We start from the raw sequence: 16947 nt of genomic DNA, 5'->3' as shown, positions 1-16947 counted from the left end.
GAAGTCATCAAGTTTTATGGCATGCAGGCCACTTGTTAATAATAAGGCATCATTTGATGGGTCAGTTGGTCAGGGAGAGGACTAATCTGATACTGACATTGCAGAGTGCATATTTGGATCAAGTGTGAGGCAGAAACTTTGTTAGAACAGACAGGAGATGGGGGAGATAAGGAGTCAGCAATTTTGGTGTCTTTTCTCTGATAATTTTGTATTTACTGTGAGCTTCCTTTGTGCTCAGGCCAGCTGGGGAAGTACAATCTGTCTCTGTGTTGGTGTTACTGTTGGTGGAACAATAGCTTCACTTCCCTGGGTAAATAAGTTCAAACAGAAATGTGGTATCATCCCGTTCTAGCAGTACTCAAATGCAGTAAACATTCTTGTGTCAAACACACCGCTCATTTAACCCTTGGGGATGCAAACATAATCCAAGGTACTGTATCTTGAGCTGCTCCCCAGTAGGGTCTGGAAAGCTAAGTGACATTCTGGTCAAACCAGTTGCAAACTTCTGCAGGTATTTTGTACTGTGGAAAAAGGACTTGGTCCTGACAAGAAGGTGTCCTTTATTAAGCTGATCACACCCCAAACTACTGCAGGAAAAATCTCTTTTTCAAAACTTGAACTTAAAAGTACCTGAAATGTCTCTCAAGATTTTTCTGATAGTGGCTGCTTCCCTCCAGACACCAGCCTTCAGCTGCTCCCTAATTCTGGGCTTGGAGTTTGATGCTGATTCAAAACTACCTTGACATCAAAAGAGTATTTTTCAGCTTTTTTAATAACTTCAATGGAAGACTCAAGCTGGCTGAGAACTTGTCATGTTTTGAAGTGCAGCAGTGACAAACTGTAACCATCCCATCTATTTTATAAGGACATTTTAATAGGCAACTTTGTAGCAACTCTCAAAAACAAAAAAAAAAATCCAGAGCACTGACAACCTCCCTTTTATGGTCCTGGGGGAAATTCAGGTGTTTCTCAGCCAGTACTGTAGGGTGTTGAACACAGCATTCATAGTTCTCAAAGATAAGTGGCATCAGCAAATATTTCACTCTCAGAATACAGCAGCACTCTATGTATATAATCAGTAGAACTGCATTACTCTCCAGAGAGGGGCTTGGCCTGCAGTGTTTAGGCTCCACAATCTGGGCAGTAATTGAAGGTTTGGAAGCTGATACACAAACATACACTGTGGTCTGCTCTGTCAGTCACTGTTCAGTGGGCTCTGCATCATAGTGCTAATGACAAGTCATAAATCTAAGAACTAGAACTTACAAATAAATGGAATACTTGTAATGTCAGTGAATATACAGTGGTTTTCTCTTAAAACAAATACTGTATGGTGTGGTGTGGTCTGAGGGATTTTTTCCAAGGAAGGAAGGAAGTAGCAGCTGACCAAACACTTGCCAAATCAGTGGCTTGGCTTATATTGACTTGAGTGAAAACTGACTCAAACTTTAACTGAGCAGTTCCTGGATTGGCTCTGGTGTCAGTAGCAATGCTCATAATCTTATTATGTCATTTGTCACTCCAGGAACATTGTGAAGAAGGCATGACATGTGATGTAGCACAGCTGATTTTAAAGGATATAGTTCAATAGTTTCTGGCATTTTGTTCCTTAGCAGCATCCTCAGGGTTGTTTTCTCAGTATTTTTCAATCCAAAATATGTATCCTAGGAGCATTTTTCTGTTGAAGCACATGGCATGTGTGGGTTTCTTATTTAATGAAATTCTACATGTGCCTTTAGGATTTGATAAGGATTGCAGTAAGTGTCTGAATCCTGTAATCCTGCATAATGCACTGGGAGTTTCTCTGATGTGCAAGAGTTTGTGGGCTTCTCTGTGTATCTTCTGTTGACATTTACACTCTTGGTCCTGTCCCCAGCCACTGGGCCCACTGTCTGAGTATCTGTGTGCCTTGGGGCAGCCACTTTGAGCAGATGGAAAGGACAAACACAATATTCTTGGCTTCAGTATGCCTTTTGCTGCAGAGATGAAAAATTCTAGCCTTGTCTTTATACTAAGCCAGTCCTGTCCACACCTTTTGTGTGGCCCTGAAAGCAAACTATGTCCCATCTACATGATAAAATGTAGCTTTTTCCTGTGTTGTGCAAGCTTCTGGGGTGAATAAACCCCCCAGTCCTTCAGGTAAGGCAGCACTGGCACAGCTGTTTTGCCTTGATTCTGTGTGGCTATCCACTTGTGTGCTGTACTTGCACACTCTGCAAGGCACAGCCCTACAACCTTAGCCTAGCAAGCATCCCCTCTGGATAATGAGAGCAGCCCATGGAGACAGACATCTGCATCTGTGTCACACTGCAGGGCCAGCTACATTACATTCCTGAAACTTTTGGGTTTTGTGCTTACTGGTTTGAGTCTTCAAGGTTTGTTTAACTGTGCAAATAGTTCCTATTCAAGCATGTAATTAAGGGAGAGATTACTTTTTGCTTAGACTTTAAACCTGATGCAAACATGTATTAACAAACATGCACTTCTTTGGTATAATTTGGACACCTACCCCTAGAAAACCTCTGTTTCTTATTTACATAGGTGTTGGTAGTGGTGCAGGTGTGACCTCTGAGCTTCCAGCTTTTACATCACCCCTCTCAGCAGTGACTTTCACCCTGGCAAGCCCCATGAAACACTTTGTGCCCTAGTGAAGGGTACAGAGGTGAATGTTCTGGCAGACACACGTTCAACACAGACAGTAAAGGGGTGCAGGAGGGCTGCCAGAGAGCTGCAGGAGTGATCTTACACTGCCCAGCAGCATCAGCCCTGTATTGGAATACCTTGCCTGTAGCTAAATTATTCTGGCTTTGGAGAAAGGAAGTCAGAAGTGGAACTAAGAATTTCATGTCATGTGAACCCTTTAGTATGCTACAGGGCATTAAATGTTGCACTGACAGTATGTTTAAATACTGGGATATTTTGATAATTACTGTAACATTAGTTATGGGAGTCATTTGCTTTGTTGCACAGACAGTACTTGTATTTTTTGCATGGTTACGTATTTTAGTACTTGTGCCTTTTACTTCTCTGTTGTGAGGGTACATTCTGTTTCCACATTATATCTCCTGTGTTGGGCACTTTTTATATACACTTTTTCATTTGACCTTCATCTCTGGTTTTCATGTAATGTACATGTGTATATATAAAATAGATCTGTTTGTATTCATGTGCCTCTGAGATGTAAAAAATACTCATTTTGTACAGGTTTTTTAGAAGCACTAGGTCATGGTCTAAATTACATAGCAAATGAAATTTAACATAATTAGCAGTTCTTTGTCTTTAGAAATGTTGTGTCAGATGGCTGGTCTCTTTTGTAAGGCAATATCACACACACCCCCACCAGATTTATTGTTCTAGTATAGTTATGAGACCAATTCTGTCCACTTGCTGGTTTCAGTTAATTGAAAATAATGAAACATCTAACTGTTACCATCATGACTTGGTAAATATAGGTTTTATTCACACTAAAACAAATTTGCTTCATTCTATACTTGAATTAGAGACATCAGACCAAAATCATTTGAATAGGTTGCCCGTTTCAGGTTAACTTCAGTTCTGGGATTATTTTTGTGGGAGTGGTTTACTTTGCCCGTTGAAATGGAAAGAGAAATAGCATGACCAATCCATAGACCTTTCTTCTTAGAGATGGTAAAGTGCTTTGCATTACTTGTTTCCTCCCTGGCTTCTGTGGCAGCTTTTAGTAAGGATGGAGCCTGATCTGCATGACTAGAGATCTTTCTCTGGCAGATTTGAGAAACTGGACATCTTGCTTTTCCCATTTTGGCAACTTCTGTATAAACTCCTTCCCTTGGGGTTTTTGAGACTGGCAATCAGGGACCTGGTGCTAGAAGTACCCTTCCCTCCCACCAACCTCTTTTTGAGCTGGTGTTTTCATTTCTTGAGTGTTGACCCCCTCATCTGGTCAGATGCTTGAATTGTTCGCCTCACACCTTGTGGTTTATCAACACCCACCAGGCCCTGGACACAATCAGATAATAAATTGTGGCAGTGATAACAAATGTAATGATAGTGATAATAAATTTCACAAGGAAGAAATCATCAGTATCTCCTAAATTGCTCAAAGCATGACATTTTTATCTATAAAGTAATATGTTACATTCTCATGGAACAGAATTTTTGAATTTGGTCCCTACTTGATGGATTATAAAGCTGCCTTAGAAACAAGGAGATGGTTTAATTTTTACTTCAAAGGCTGCTTGGTATGAAAATACGCAAAGTCCACTCCACTGTTACTGAAAAATACGGAAAAAAAACTCAAACCAAACCAAACAAAAACCCAGCAAAACAGCCAGCAAAAGTGGCATTTGACCATTTTAAATCTCATTCTGTGATTTATGACACAAGTGAAGTGATGTCAGTAACTTGCAATGTGCCATTACACTATTTTCTCTGTATTTTCTTCAAGTTGTTTCTAGGGACAATAAAGCTGTCCTTGTTAATGTGGGTCTGTTCAGGTAGCTGTAATGTACAATCAGAGATGTAAATAAATTATTTGCTTTCCCTGCATGACTAAAAAGTTGTCTGTCATGGGTGAGTGATTCAGTGTCCCTGCTTGCCATGTGCAGCCACCTCTATTTCTGTGCTTCATTAAAGAAGGGTTGCACAGTTCTGCTCTCTCCTGCCTGGATGCTCCTCATTATCTTTGCCCGAATTACAGAGATATCTCTAGGGAATGAGTTTGTCTCCCTGCCTGCCTTATCTGATGTTAAATTTCCAGGAGCTTTGTAGGATACATAATGCTGAAACTTCACGGGGCCGACCCCTTAAATCTCTCCACCTGCGGTGCTCCCCACTCAGTTGATGAGAACTCCGGCTGGGAGCTGTTTGCTGGATTTGCAGCTGTGGAACCTGACTTCAATATCGTGATTTGCTGACCCGCGGGGATAAGGAGCAGGTGCAGCGATGGGCAGAGCACACCTGCAACCCCCACAGCCCTGAGCACCCCAGGGTGCAGAGGTTCAGGGGGCAAGGGCTCTCCCCCTGCCTTCTGCCGGGGAGAGGCCTGAGGGAAAGCCCCGACCCCGCTGCCAGGGTCCTGGGAGCAGCCGTGGCTCCCGAGTGTGCTTGGACGAGCCCTCCTGGGAGCGGGATCAGCCAAGTTTGCCCCAGAGGGAGCAGAGATGGGAAAACTCGGGAGGCTGGGAGCTGCCACCAGTGCCGTGTGTGGAGACAGTGGGGACAAAAGGAGACCCTTGGACTGCTGCAGGCTGAGGCCGGGACGCGCCATGTCGCCGACGGGCTCCGCGTGAGGCGGGAAGGGGAGGAGGTGCCGGTGCCTGCGGGGTCCCCTCGACCAACGCTCTGAGGTAAATTTTTTTTTTAAATCTTCTGTTTGAGCTGACAAAATTGCTGGCCTCTTCTCTGGTCTTTGTTTTAACTGCTGGAGTGAAAAAATAACCCAGTAAGCGACGAATTGTTTAGATTTAAGGCTGCTTTTTGCAAGAGTCCGTGTGGAGTGAGGGGAGGGCCTCATGGCCGCAGTCACCTCAGGGACAGCCGGCACTGGGGCTGCTGTCTGCGGGTGCCGCTACTGGAAAGAGGGACACATTAGTCTGGGAAAACGCTGCTGATAGAGGGGCAGCCACAGGCAGCTTGCAGAGGCTTTTCATTGGGAAAAATGGGGCTTCTCTGTGGTGTGCTGGGGAGGCTTGGGGGATGAAGAAGCTCTTCCAGCAGCCCTGAGCAGCTCACTGCCCCGTCCTACGTGCCGGGCAGCAAAGCAGAGAGAATCCATCACTTGCACTGGAAACCCAAGCAAAGCCCATGGTGATGTGGCTGCAGGTGGCTCCTAGCTGTGCTTCCACAGGGGATTTCAGTAGGTTTAAAGTTTGTCTTCTGAAAAGGTATTGTTCCCACCTGCTTCTTCATCAGGCGTAAAAAATGTGAGTAATGGTGAAGAGTGTAAAGCAGAAACAGGCCTGTGGTGAATTATTTAAAATGTGGAGTCTAACATGGAGTTTTTCCTGCCTCCCGCTGGGCTGGAAGCAAGGGAGAGGGGAAAGGGGACTTGAAAAAATTTCACCTGATCATTTCACACTCTGCAGGATATTTTCCTTTAAAAAGCCTTTTAAGGTTCTTTGAGTGATCGTAGTGTGCAAACTACTTTGATTTGCCCACCAATAGTTTCTAAACCTGGTATAAAACTTTACTTATCGTCCCATGTGGTTGCTGGGCAGCTTTGTCCCCAGCAGGTTGACACATTTGGAGAATCAGAGCAAAGACACTGTATGAATAATCCATGGAGTAACCTACCAGCATGTTATCTTCTCAGGCTTCCCCATTCCCAGGTTCCTCATGGCAATCAGATGCTGGATATTCAGATTTGTAACAGCAGGCTCAAAGAAAACTCCCCACTGTGCATGCTAAACCACTTCACCTGAGAGACACAGAGCTGTTTTGGTCCCATACCTCAGCAATTCAGGCTAACCTGCTGTACTACTGACCTACTTTCAGGAAAATCACTCACCAGCATGCAAGAAATGCACGCTGGGAAAGTACATCAACTGTGACTCTTGGCATGGTAGTACATCAACACGATGTATCTCAATGTAATTGTTTCTAACAAATCATGCTGTTCTTACCATGCTGGTGAGAGCTGACACCCTTGGGTCATTTTGCTACCAGGAATTAAAAGCTCATAAGTAGTTATTTTTCTTTTAACTTTTGGAGGGAAGAGGAGAGAAGGAAAGGGGATTTGAAGGCAGACAGAGGTTAAATGAGGCAGTAGGAAGTAGATTGCAGGCGTTCTGACTCCTGACTACTTGGGCAGTGGCAAGGAGAGCTGTTACAAAGAGGAAATATATCTAACGTGAACACTGTGTACCTGGGCCAGCTTCTGTAGTCTGGCAACAAGCTCTGAACTCCTGATGTTGTCTTGGCAGACACATTTTTTTCAGCATAGCACTCTCAAAGCCATGACTTTGATGCTTCCCCTTGCTCTGTTTGCTGCTCTTGATGGCCTGTGTTATGTTTTCCTAGATCTCTGATGGTAGGCAGGGGTCTGAGATGTGTAGCTCCACACTCAATGTCTTTTGACCCATGTAAAGCAGCAGGGACTCTCTTTGGCTGCATAATTCAGGGTGAGTTTTGTCCTTGGAGCCTTGGAGCTGCCTTTTGGATGCAAAAAAGGAAGATTGTTCCAGAGGTACAACTATTTGGGTTAATGGTGATTTTGACAGAACTTTGCATTGATAATTTGTCAGCATGTCTTGTGGCATAGTGCTTAAATGCTTATTCCTTCACACTGAGAGCTTTGTGCCTTAGCTTGCTAACAGACAAGGTGGTCAATATTTTGGTATGATAGTGTGTAACATAAGGCTCACAACTCACAGCACGGGCTGTTTCTGGGAAGACAGAGAAGTGGATAACTGGGCTGTGGCACCAGATGAGGTGCTCAGCCACTCAAAGGTTGTGCTTGCATTTTCCCCCGTTGTACCGTAACAAGCAAATTGTGGGTTGTGTTTTATGAAACACTGTCTCTCTTGGCCACTGTGTAGTTTCTCTTAAGGTGCTCAGGCTCTTAAAATCTGAACGGTCACCGGGCAGGGTTGCTCTCAGCCCTTCAGGAATCCTCCCTCACCTCGAGCCTCTCCTTCAGCCTCTGCCCCAAGCGTGGCCGCAGGAGCCGAGCTCTGGCAACGCACAGCAATGATTTGGGGGGCCTGCCCTGACGCAAAGCAGCAGCAGAGGAGTTTGCTTTCGTCTGTGGGAAAGCCTGGGTTAAAGATGCAGCCCCTGAGCCCCTCAGCTCCCCGGGAGGAGCAGCGGGGCCGGGCGGTGGGTGCAGCGGAGCTTTCCCCCAGCAGAGGACGGCCGGGCTCTGCGTATTGCGGCTGCCGGAGCCAGGGCGGGAGGAGGAGGAGAGCTGCCAGGGCTGCCATGTGCGAAGTGATGGGACGTGGTTCAACACCGGCCGCCTGAAACGCAAAGTCCAGGGCCGCGGGGGTGCAGGACGTGGCTGAAAAACAGCCGCGACTTCTCCAACCCCCACAGCTCCTGCCCTCCGTCTGTTTTCAACCAAATTACTCTGGGTATCTCTGGGGTGCTGGCTTCCTAAGCGACAGTAACATAAAAAAAAAAAAAAAAGTAAGCCTTAGCATCAGAGACCTGCCTGGAAACATTTGGCACAATATTTGTATTAATACCTGAAAATGGGGCTGGCCCTCAGGAAAGCAGCTGTTCCACTTTGGAATGAGCTGCTCAGACTTCACGTGTTTGGTTTATTTATTTGTGTGAGGAGCACATTGCAGATGCAGCATGCACTCTTGCAATAAAGGTTGTGTAACTTGGTTCTGATTAACAGGCAGTGGTGCCTGGTTACAAAATCACAGGTATAAAGTAAAAAGAGGGATTATGTTATATCAGAGTGGTAGTAGATTGTACCTGTGTCTGGATATTTTATGTTCTTTTTGTTTGGCTGGTTTGGTTTCTGTTTCGGGGGAGAAGTATGTAAACCAAAAAAATCAGATTACTTTCTGCTGTCCAGCAGTGGTTGAAAACTAGAACCCAGAATGAAGAAAATTTCAACGCAAAGCTAAACAGTGGTTCAAAACCACATCCTTCAAATGCTTCCCTCCTGCCCTACAGCTCTAGTGGTGATAAAAATGAGACCTGATTCATTTCTTGGGTTTTAACCAAGCATTAGCCATAAGACTAAATATTTGGTAGCTGGAAACCCAAAGGAGGAAATATTAATAATGTAGTATTGTATTTATGATTTATGCTATTATGATTTTACAAAGTAAACAGAAGATAATGGGATTGAAGTAAAATGTGAGAATTCAGTTTGAATATCAGGAAACATTTCCTGACACAAACCCATGTTAGATTGCTTGATATTGTCCCAAGGGAAAGGGAAGAAAGGCTGTTGCTTGGCACACAGAGTACTGGGAGGCAGGAGCTGTGCCGAGACAGCCCAGCCAGGTCCCCTTGTCCCGGAGCACCCCACCTCCTGCTGCAGGGCTTGCTCCTACTGCTCCTGCCTTGGGGCAAAGCCTCCCTCCCCCCAAAACTGTGAGACGGGGCTGTTAGCAGGTGCCGAACACTGGAGAGCAACAGGGCTGCATGTGTAAGCTTAGCAGGAGACTTTTAAGTTTTACGTATATATATATACACACACACACACACACACACAAAAAAAAGCTACTGTTTGTTTCCTTGGGCAACTCCTTGTTTCTGTAGTGACGCACAGCTTTACTCTGTCAGGAGAAGCAGCAGGAGGAAGGAAAAACAAATGTTCACCAGTAATTTCATGTTGATTTGATTTGGTTTTGGGGTGGTTTTGTTTGTTTTGCTTTGTTTTTTTTAAGGAAAGCGCTGCCCTGGCTGCCGGTACCGGCGAGACCTGAGGGGCAGGGCAGCCCCTGGGGTGCAGCGGCAGGAGAGGGGTGCTGGGGAATCCGGCTGCAGGGGCACAGCCGAGGCCTGCGGGAGGCAAAAGGCCCCCACACCCACCCCCGGCAACCGCAGGGGACGCGCTGGGCCCGCCGGTGCTCCCGCCCTCCGCCCGGGGCGGTTCCCGGTGCTCCGCCCCGCGTCCGCACGTGCCTGCAGGAACCTCCGCCAACCCCACCGGTGGGCGGGGGCCGTACCGTGGCCTTCCCCCTCCTCGGGGGGGGTCTCGGCGAGGTCCGCCCCGTCAGTCCGGCGGCGGCTTCCCGGGACGGGGGCCCGGCCCGGCCCCTCGCTGCCTTCCACTGGCGGCGCGGGGGTGCAGCTAGCCCGTCAGGCGCGGTGGCCAAGTGGTAAGGCGTCGGTCTCGTAAACCGAAGATCGCGGGTTCGAACCCCGTCCGTGCCTGCCGAGGCAGCGCGGTGCGCCGGCAGCCCCGCTGCGGGGAGGCCGCGGACGCCGCCTCGTTTGCGGCCCCTTTTTGCTGTCCGCCGCCGGTGTGGTAGCCCAGAGCGGCGGGGAAGCCGCCGACCCTGCGAGAGGGCCACCGGCCGCCGTGGGTGGTGGCCGCGGTCGCCCAGGGCACCTATCACAGATCAGGGGGCAGAGCCCGGGGCCGGGCAGGATCTAGCACCAGGACTGCGGGGGGCAGAGTGCCGAGGCCCCCTCGGGAACCCCCCTTCCCTGATGTGGATGTTCTCTGCTGCACATCACTGTTTTGCCAAGGGACCAGAAGCCGCTGCTGGAAGAGGGATTTCTCTGTATTTTTTATGAACTTGGAAGTAATGCACCCCTCTTGCTTTTACGTTCTCTATAGATGCTGGATTTGATGTCATTCTCACAGAGCCCTTAAGTGGTAGAAGGAGGCTTCTTCCTGAAATAAATTATGAAAATAAACTATGAAAAGCTTAGTGCAGTTGTACCGTTTACACCAGAAATTAGCTTGATTGATTCATTCTGAATACGTAAAGCTGTGCAAAGCTTTACACATGTGCAAGGGCATTTCTGCTGGCTGTGTATAACATAACTTTGATTATCACTGCTTTCAGACAGCTTAAAATATGTAAATAACAGAGTCATTTCATTGCAAAATCACAATAGTAATGTCTGGTAAGAGCTGAGGATCCCCTTCCAAAAAACTAGCTGCTTCCTTTGATGCTTAGAAAATGCTGGATTTTGCTGTTTAATGGGCAATACTTAGCCTGGTAGGAGGCTGTTTGTCTTTCCCATAAGTACTGGAAGTGAATGTGTGTGCAGTGTTTGGGGAGGTTTGTAGAGTGTGTTATTAACAAGCTACAAAAAAACCATTGTGTTTTTGTTGTTTTTTTTTTTAATATAAAAACAGGAAATGCAGTTTAGAAGTTTTTCAGAAAAATGTAGACACCATTTTACTTGAAAAATGCAGTGCTGTCAAAATCCTGACAGCTTTGTTACAGGCTTTCAAAGATGAAAGTTCCGGCTTTGAAACAGCCCATTTTTACTGTTTTGGCTTGGGTTTTGTTCATTCTGCAGTATTTCACATCAGAATGTCAAACCAAGCTGTTTCTAATGATCTTGCAGCCATCTTGCAGCTTTTGCAGAGAAGTTTAGAATTCTGTGGGTTTGTTTCTGGTTGAAGCCAATCGTGAAACTGAGGTCCCCCCTGAAAGAAGCTGAGTCTTGCCCAAATGTGTGCCACAAACCCAGGACTCAGAGCCAGGTATTTCAAGGAAGCTCTGGCATTGCTCTTCTCTGTGGCAACAACACATCCAGGCAGCTTACCGGTTGCTTAACTTCAGTCTCTGCAGAACTGGAATATTCACTTCTAACTCCTGGGTGCCTTGTGAGGAAGTTTCTTTGCAGGCCCTTTGCCCAGCTCCTTGAGCCCACACAGAAGCTCTGTACCAAGATTGCTGTTGTGCATCTTCACTCTTGGAACACGGCCCAAATCCTTCTGTTCAGTAACGTCCAGTTCTCTGTGTACTGCCTTGCTCATGTTGTTGACTTCAAGTCATGCTGATCCCAGAGCACAGGTATTTTCCTCCAGTCTTCAAGACCATCTTTTTAGAGCTGTTTTTAAGCAGCACACCATAGTCCTGTTGTGTCTTACAGGCCCCTGCTCGCCCTCAAAGTATGACTGAAAAACGATGTGTTGGTTCTAGTAGTCAAGTAAGTCCAGAGGAAAATGAGGAGGTGCTTCTGTACAGCAAAGAATGGGTGGAGGCCTTGCTATAAATACTGTGTTTCAACTGGTAAAGCTTTTGGAGCAGTTTGTCACCTCTGAGTATTTCTGGTTGGCTTACTGGAAGGAATGGAGCTGTGCCTCTGGGCTCACACACAAAGTTTACACCAGGGCAAGATGTTGTGCTGAGTCAAACTCCTCACAGCCTTGGCTCAGGCAAGAGTGGAGGCTGCAGATTGCTTCAGATCACTGAGAGACTTCTTGCAGCAGAAGCTCAGGCTGTGAAAGTCTGTCCCCGTGTGTCTCTGTCACCTGGTGTGTGTGCTGTGCTGCCCTACTTGGGACAGGAGCACTGCACCATTTGCTAACAAAGCTGAAAATCAGCAACAGACCCCACGTGATCAGAAGATCTGCTCAGGCTAACAAGACTGTGTCAGATGACCCTGTGTGTTATCAAAGTCCAGCCTAAAACTAAAATCCATGCACAAATCTTCAACGCATCTAAACAGAGTTGGTTCTGCTGCTCCCTCTCCTCCTGACTCACCCATGTGGGCACCACTGGGGCTTTTTGTTCTCCTCCCTCCCCTCTGGTGTCTCTGCCCCTTCACTTTTTGTGGGAACTCCTGGCATGGCAGGGTTTTCTTGAGGCAGATGATGTTTTCTGTAACTCCCAAATTCATGGGCCCCTCTTTGTACTCAGGCAATAAATTTGATTTTGGCTTTAATTTAATAGCTTAAGTCTTGAAGTGCCAATGAACTTTAATCAAGATGCTTATGATCTGATCATAGCTCTGCTGAAGATGTTTTTTGTGGATGAGGGAGGGTTGTTTGTTTTGGACACAAATCCTGATCAAAGGCATAAAAATTTTAGGTGCCCCACTTGAGTTGCTTTAAAATCTTTGATTTTTATTCCAGAAAATACTGACCAGCCTCCCTCTGAATATAACACCTCTATTAAATGAGGAGTTATTAAATGAGGATTAAAATGAGGCCCTTAAATAAGGGCCTAATAAAAAGCCCAATTTTATATGCCTAATAAAAATACATTACAGTTAATGTACTTACAAGATATGTTATTCTCAAAATCTTGACCATATTTAGATACAGAATTTTCTGACCTTTCTGGTTTGACAGACCAATTATTCAGAATCCAGACATCTTCATGACCCCTTTAAAATAAGTGTAAAAATGAATCCATTATAACAGCGGTGTTTCTGAATTGTATATTACGTGTATTTTTGAGAGGCTGACAGAAAATGTTTGCTTTTGAAAGGTAAGGTGTGAATGGGGACTAAAAGCATAATGTCCTTTGTTCAGATTATAACATTTTCAGTGCTTTGCAGCTCTCCTGAGTGTCTGTCATGTCCTCCCTAGGGTAAAGCTTCAGCAGCTGAAAAGCAGTGTGTTAGCAGCTCAGGAGGAGCTGTGTCTCTGGGTCAGAAATAGTAGTGAGGTCACTCCCCAGACCATACTGTGTGGAGCCAGGCAGGGGGCTTGTCCCAAAGGCTGTTCAGACCCACTTGCTCTGTTAATACAATGTTGGCTTGTCATCCAGCTCTTGCTTTTTGGGTATCCCTCCATGGGACCACTGACACAGATGGTTTGTTTGTTTTGTTTCCTTTTTTTTTTTTTTAAAAAAAAACAAAACAAAAACCACAAAATCCAACAACCCAAGCTCTGAAACTTTGGACTTTGAAAGGAAACACGTGCTGAGTTGTGCAAATGGAAGATGGTGTGCCAGGGGTGAACAGGCTGCCCAGTCCAGCCAGGCTGTGTGCTGGGGAGAGCCCTTGCTCTCTGGTGTCCTGGCAGCTGGGTCCTGTGTTTGTCCATGGCCAGTGGCAGGGCCAAGCTGGGAGCATGCTCAGCATCTGCAGTGTGCAACTGCAATAAGGTTTCCTGCAGATGAGACAGCTAAATGTAAAAAGTATTGCACAAAGCTGTGACTGCTGGTGAGACCACCAACAACCAACTGGGAGGATGGCAATGATCTGAGATGAGGCAGGGGAACAGTATTTGCAATGTTGTCTGAATTCCAAATATATGGCTGAGTAAATTAACCTGTGAGTAAATAACCCCCAACCTGTGGAAATCTTCACATGGCTACAGCAATGTGATTCCCATTTCCATTATGCTTGGAATTTAATGGACTGCTGAAGTTTGACCAAAAGGCATTTCTTGTGTCAAAATGAAAAATTACAGATCAAAAGGGTGACTTTGCAGACAAACATATCGATCTAGAGCCTGGGTGACACAGACTTCCTGGAAGAGAGCCCAGAAGCATGTCTGTGTTTAAAGTCAAATGGCTGTAGCCTTTTACCACTGATGAATAAAAAATGTTTTTGTCTGCATGCCGAAGGCTCAAGCAGAAGCAGAAATTACTCGATTTGTTTTGTTGGAGGAGCAGGTATGTGGTTGCAAATGGTAATCCATTGACTGCTGCAGTAGTCAATAATTTTAAAAATAACAAGTAGGAAATATGAAATTTCCCCTTCCCCCTTGAAAGCTCTGTTTATGGCAACTGTCGGGAAGACAAAGTGAGTCTCATTCTGTGTTCAAAGGACATTTCTTCTTTAGAAATGTGAGGATGGGAGCAGTTGTGAGGTTCCTCCATGAGGACCCTTGTTGAATTTTTGCTGTGCTACAAGAGTGGCAACTTACAGCTGTCCAGTCCTGAGGATGCTTCTCTCATGTATCATTAGGTACAAATAAAAAGGTTCAGGTGTGCCTCCCAGCCCAGGCTGAATGAAGGAGTCAGCACAGAGTGCTGATGCTGCTCCTCTGAGAGCAAGGTGTAACATCATTTGTGAATGAGCTTGCAGGCACCCAGGAGAGGGAGAGGGAGTCCTTACTGCTGTGCTGGGGTAATGCAGAGCAGTGCTCAGTGCCTTGGCTTCCCAAGGGAAACCATGAGAACAGAATTTAAATTGAAAAAGTGGTGCTGAATGGCAGTGACTGTTTCTGTGAAGCCCCAAAGATGTCAGCTGATACTCCAGGCAGCGTGTCTGAAACAAACTTCAATTATACAGGGAAAAAGGAGCATGGGGAGTGGGCAGGGGATTTCTAGTCTCATTTCCATGGTATCTCTAACCTCAGCAACACGGGTCCTGCTGGTCATAGCAGCTCTGCTCCTCTCCCTGTTTCTCTCTCATGTTTCTGACTGTAAACTCCTCAAAACCAACAGAGGCTCAGGGCCAGACATGGAAGGTTTATGCATGGGAGTTGTCCTGACTCTCTTGCATTTCCCACTGAGTGAAGTTAACTGCAGTGGGCAAGCTTTTTCTGAATGAAGGGCAGTAACATGAGTACAGCTTTTATTATGACCTTGGTGTAAACTGGAAAAAAATTTATAATAGAGCCGATGAAATGATATGTTTGTAAGTGCAGTGTCATGGGACCAGAGTCAGATGCTGGATTAATATAGCTTCTGAACTTCTGAATACTCATATGAATCTCAAATTATGGAGAATAATTTCCTTTGCGTTCAGCACAACATAATCGCTGGCCTGATGATTATGGTGACAAAGCCAGGCTTTAGTCTGAGAAATCATGTCAGCAGTGCAAAAAGTATCAACAGCAGACAGGACGAGAGGCAATGGGCACAAACTGGAACACAGGAGGTTCTGTCTGAACATCAGGAAACACTTTTACTGTGAGGGTGATTGAGTGCTAGAACAGGTTGTCCAGGGATGTTGTGGTGTCAATATTTTTTTTGAGATTCAAAAGCTGTCTGCACAGTCCTGGGCAGACTTCCTTAGGTGACCCTGCTCAAGCAGGATGGGATGGATCAGAGGACCTCCAGAGGTCCTTTTCAACCACAACCATTCTGTGATTCTGTGAAGCTCCTTTGCCTTTAAAGTTTGTACTGTTTGCTGCTGCCTGTAAGACCCAGGGCCAAAGCTGTGGCTGTACTAACAGCAGTGGCTTCTCAGGGTGCTGCTCGCTGAGGTTTGCCCCCTCATTTGTGGCAGCAGTAACTCAGTGCTGAGCTGGTGCACTCATCTAAGTTGAAGAATTTAAACTGTGTGTGAATATAAGGCAAGGACAGCCTAATATAGAATTTGGTATTTACTGTCTTTCAAGAAGCTGTAATAGACTGGAAACTCAAGGAAGAGATTGAGCAATTGGCCAGCATTGTCAGAAGGTTCTTGGGAGCCACAGTCTGAAACTTTTAATGTTATTGCTGGGTGTTGTGACCATCAATTGAACCCAGGTGGCCATGAGTTTGGTGGCATCATGCAGTTTGCATTGTCACAACCTTACTTGGGCTGTGGAGATTGTGCATCTAAATTGATGGAATCCTTATCACTGATTTCACAGGGATTGTACCCAAGTTCAAACACTTTTGTCATCACAGGAATAGGAGACCAGAAGACACATAAGGCTTTCCTGGTGTAGCTGGGTTTAAAGCCTCGTTTCATATTTGCAGCTTGTAGGTGGGAGGAATAATACTGTGGCAGCATCTTTAATTTTAGGAAAGCATCTTGTCTAGTCCTGAGGTCATTGTCCCCTCTCAGCTGTGCCTTGGTGCCCGTATAAGACCTCAGCAGTGAGAAATGAGCTCTGACTCCAAGCCCACTGCCTGTGAGCCTCAGCTAGAGCCGAATTCCTGACTCCTGTCCTTTCATCACTCCTGGCCCAACTGAACAAGTACTTGCGAGCTACCAAATATAGAATGTGCACAGCCTATTTCACAACTGGTACTTGCAAATGCTGGAGTGGATTTCATGGACTGAAGCCCCCCTGGGAGGGACCATTACAGTAAATAATGTTAGTGCATTTGTTTAATCCCCGGGGATTGTGGAAAGTAGGATTAAAGTGGGCTAAGGGGATTTCCCCATTGACAGCTGCTCCTCTGTGCACAAACACACACGCTTTTTTATATGTAACTTGTTCAGCCCCCAAGAATTTAAACTGCATATGGTACTGTGCATAACATGACTGTTGTTTCCACATCTGGTTACACATATCTGTCTCCCCCAGTAATTGTCTTTAATAGACACAATTGGAGATGAGGTAGTTGTACTAAGAGGAGACATAGCTCTGTGCTTGAACAGGAAACTATTATTTCTGAGCTTAATCATAGCTTGTTAGGCCTGTGATTTTCTGCTCTCTCCCATATACACACAAGAACATATGCTTTAAATATGAAGGTCCCATTTATGGTGGGGCATTCATCTTGTATTGACAGTTTGCCAGAAGTTCTTGGGACAAGCAGAGCCTTGGTCAGTGAGCAAAGAACCAGACCTTGTCAGGGTGGTGACCAGAGGCTCACTGGCGTCATGTGGGTGCTCAGAGCTGAACAACGAGGTCACAGTAAAGATCTCAAAAGAACTGCAGTTTCTATAAATCCTTAATGGGCTTGGCTGCTAGGT

General features: G+C 45.8%; 2 long non-coding RNA genes and 1 other non-coding gene across 4 annotated transcripts in view; 2 read left to right on the top strand and 1 right to left on the bottom strand.

Annotated features, from left to right (window-relative positions):
* Positions 1–2907: 2907 nt before the first annotated feature.
* On the bottom strand, positions 2908–8205 carry LOC139805472 (uncharacterized). Its single transcript, XR_011729827.1, has 2 exons — positions 8166–8205; positions 2908–5398 (listed from the first exon to the last, which is right to left on the bottom strand). It is a non-coding gene; the product is annotated as an uncharacterized lncRNA (long non-coding RNA).
* LOC139805471 (uncharacterized) overlaps positions 4729–16947 on the top strand; it is a 31941-nt gene continuing 19722 nt past the window's right edge. For both annotated transcript variants that reach the window (XR_011729826.1, XR_011729825.1), the window contains exon 1: positions 4729–5327. This is a non-coding gene — a long non-coding RNA (uncharacterized lncRNA). The remainder of the gene's footprint in view (positions 5328–16947) is intronic.
* Positions 9748–9819, top strand: TRNAT-CGU (transfer RNA threonine (anticodon CGU)). The gene has a single exon. It is a non-coding gene; the product is annotated as a tRNA-Thr (tRNA).

Source organism: Heliangelus exortis, chromosome 20 (genome assembly GCF_036169615.1).
Source record: "Heliangelus exortis chromosome 20, bHelExo1.hap1, whole genome shotgun sequence".
NCBI classification, from domain to species: Eukaryota; Metazoa; Chordata; class Aves; order Apodiformes; family Trochilidae; genus Heliangelus; species Heliangelus exortis.
Note: the sequence above shows the minus strand (reverse complement) of the source record. Positions and strands in the feature narration are given on the sequence as shown.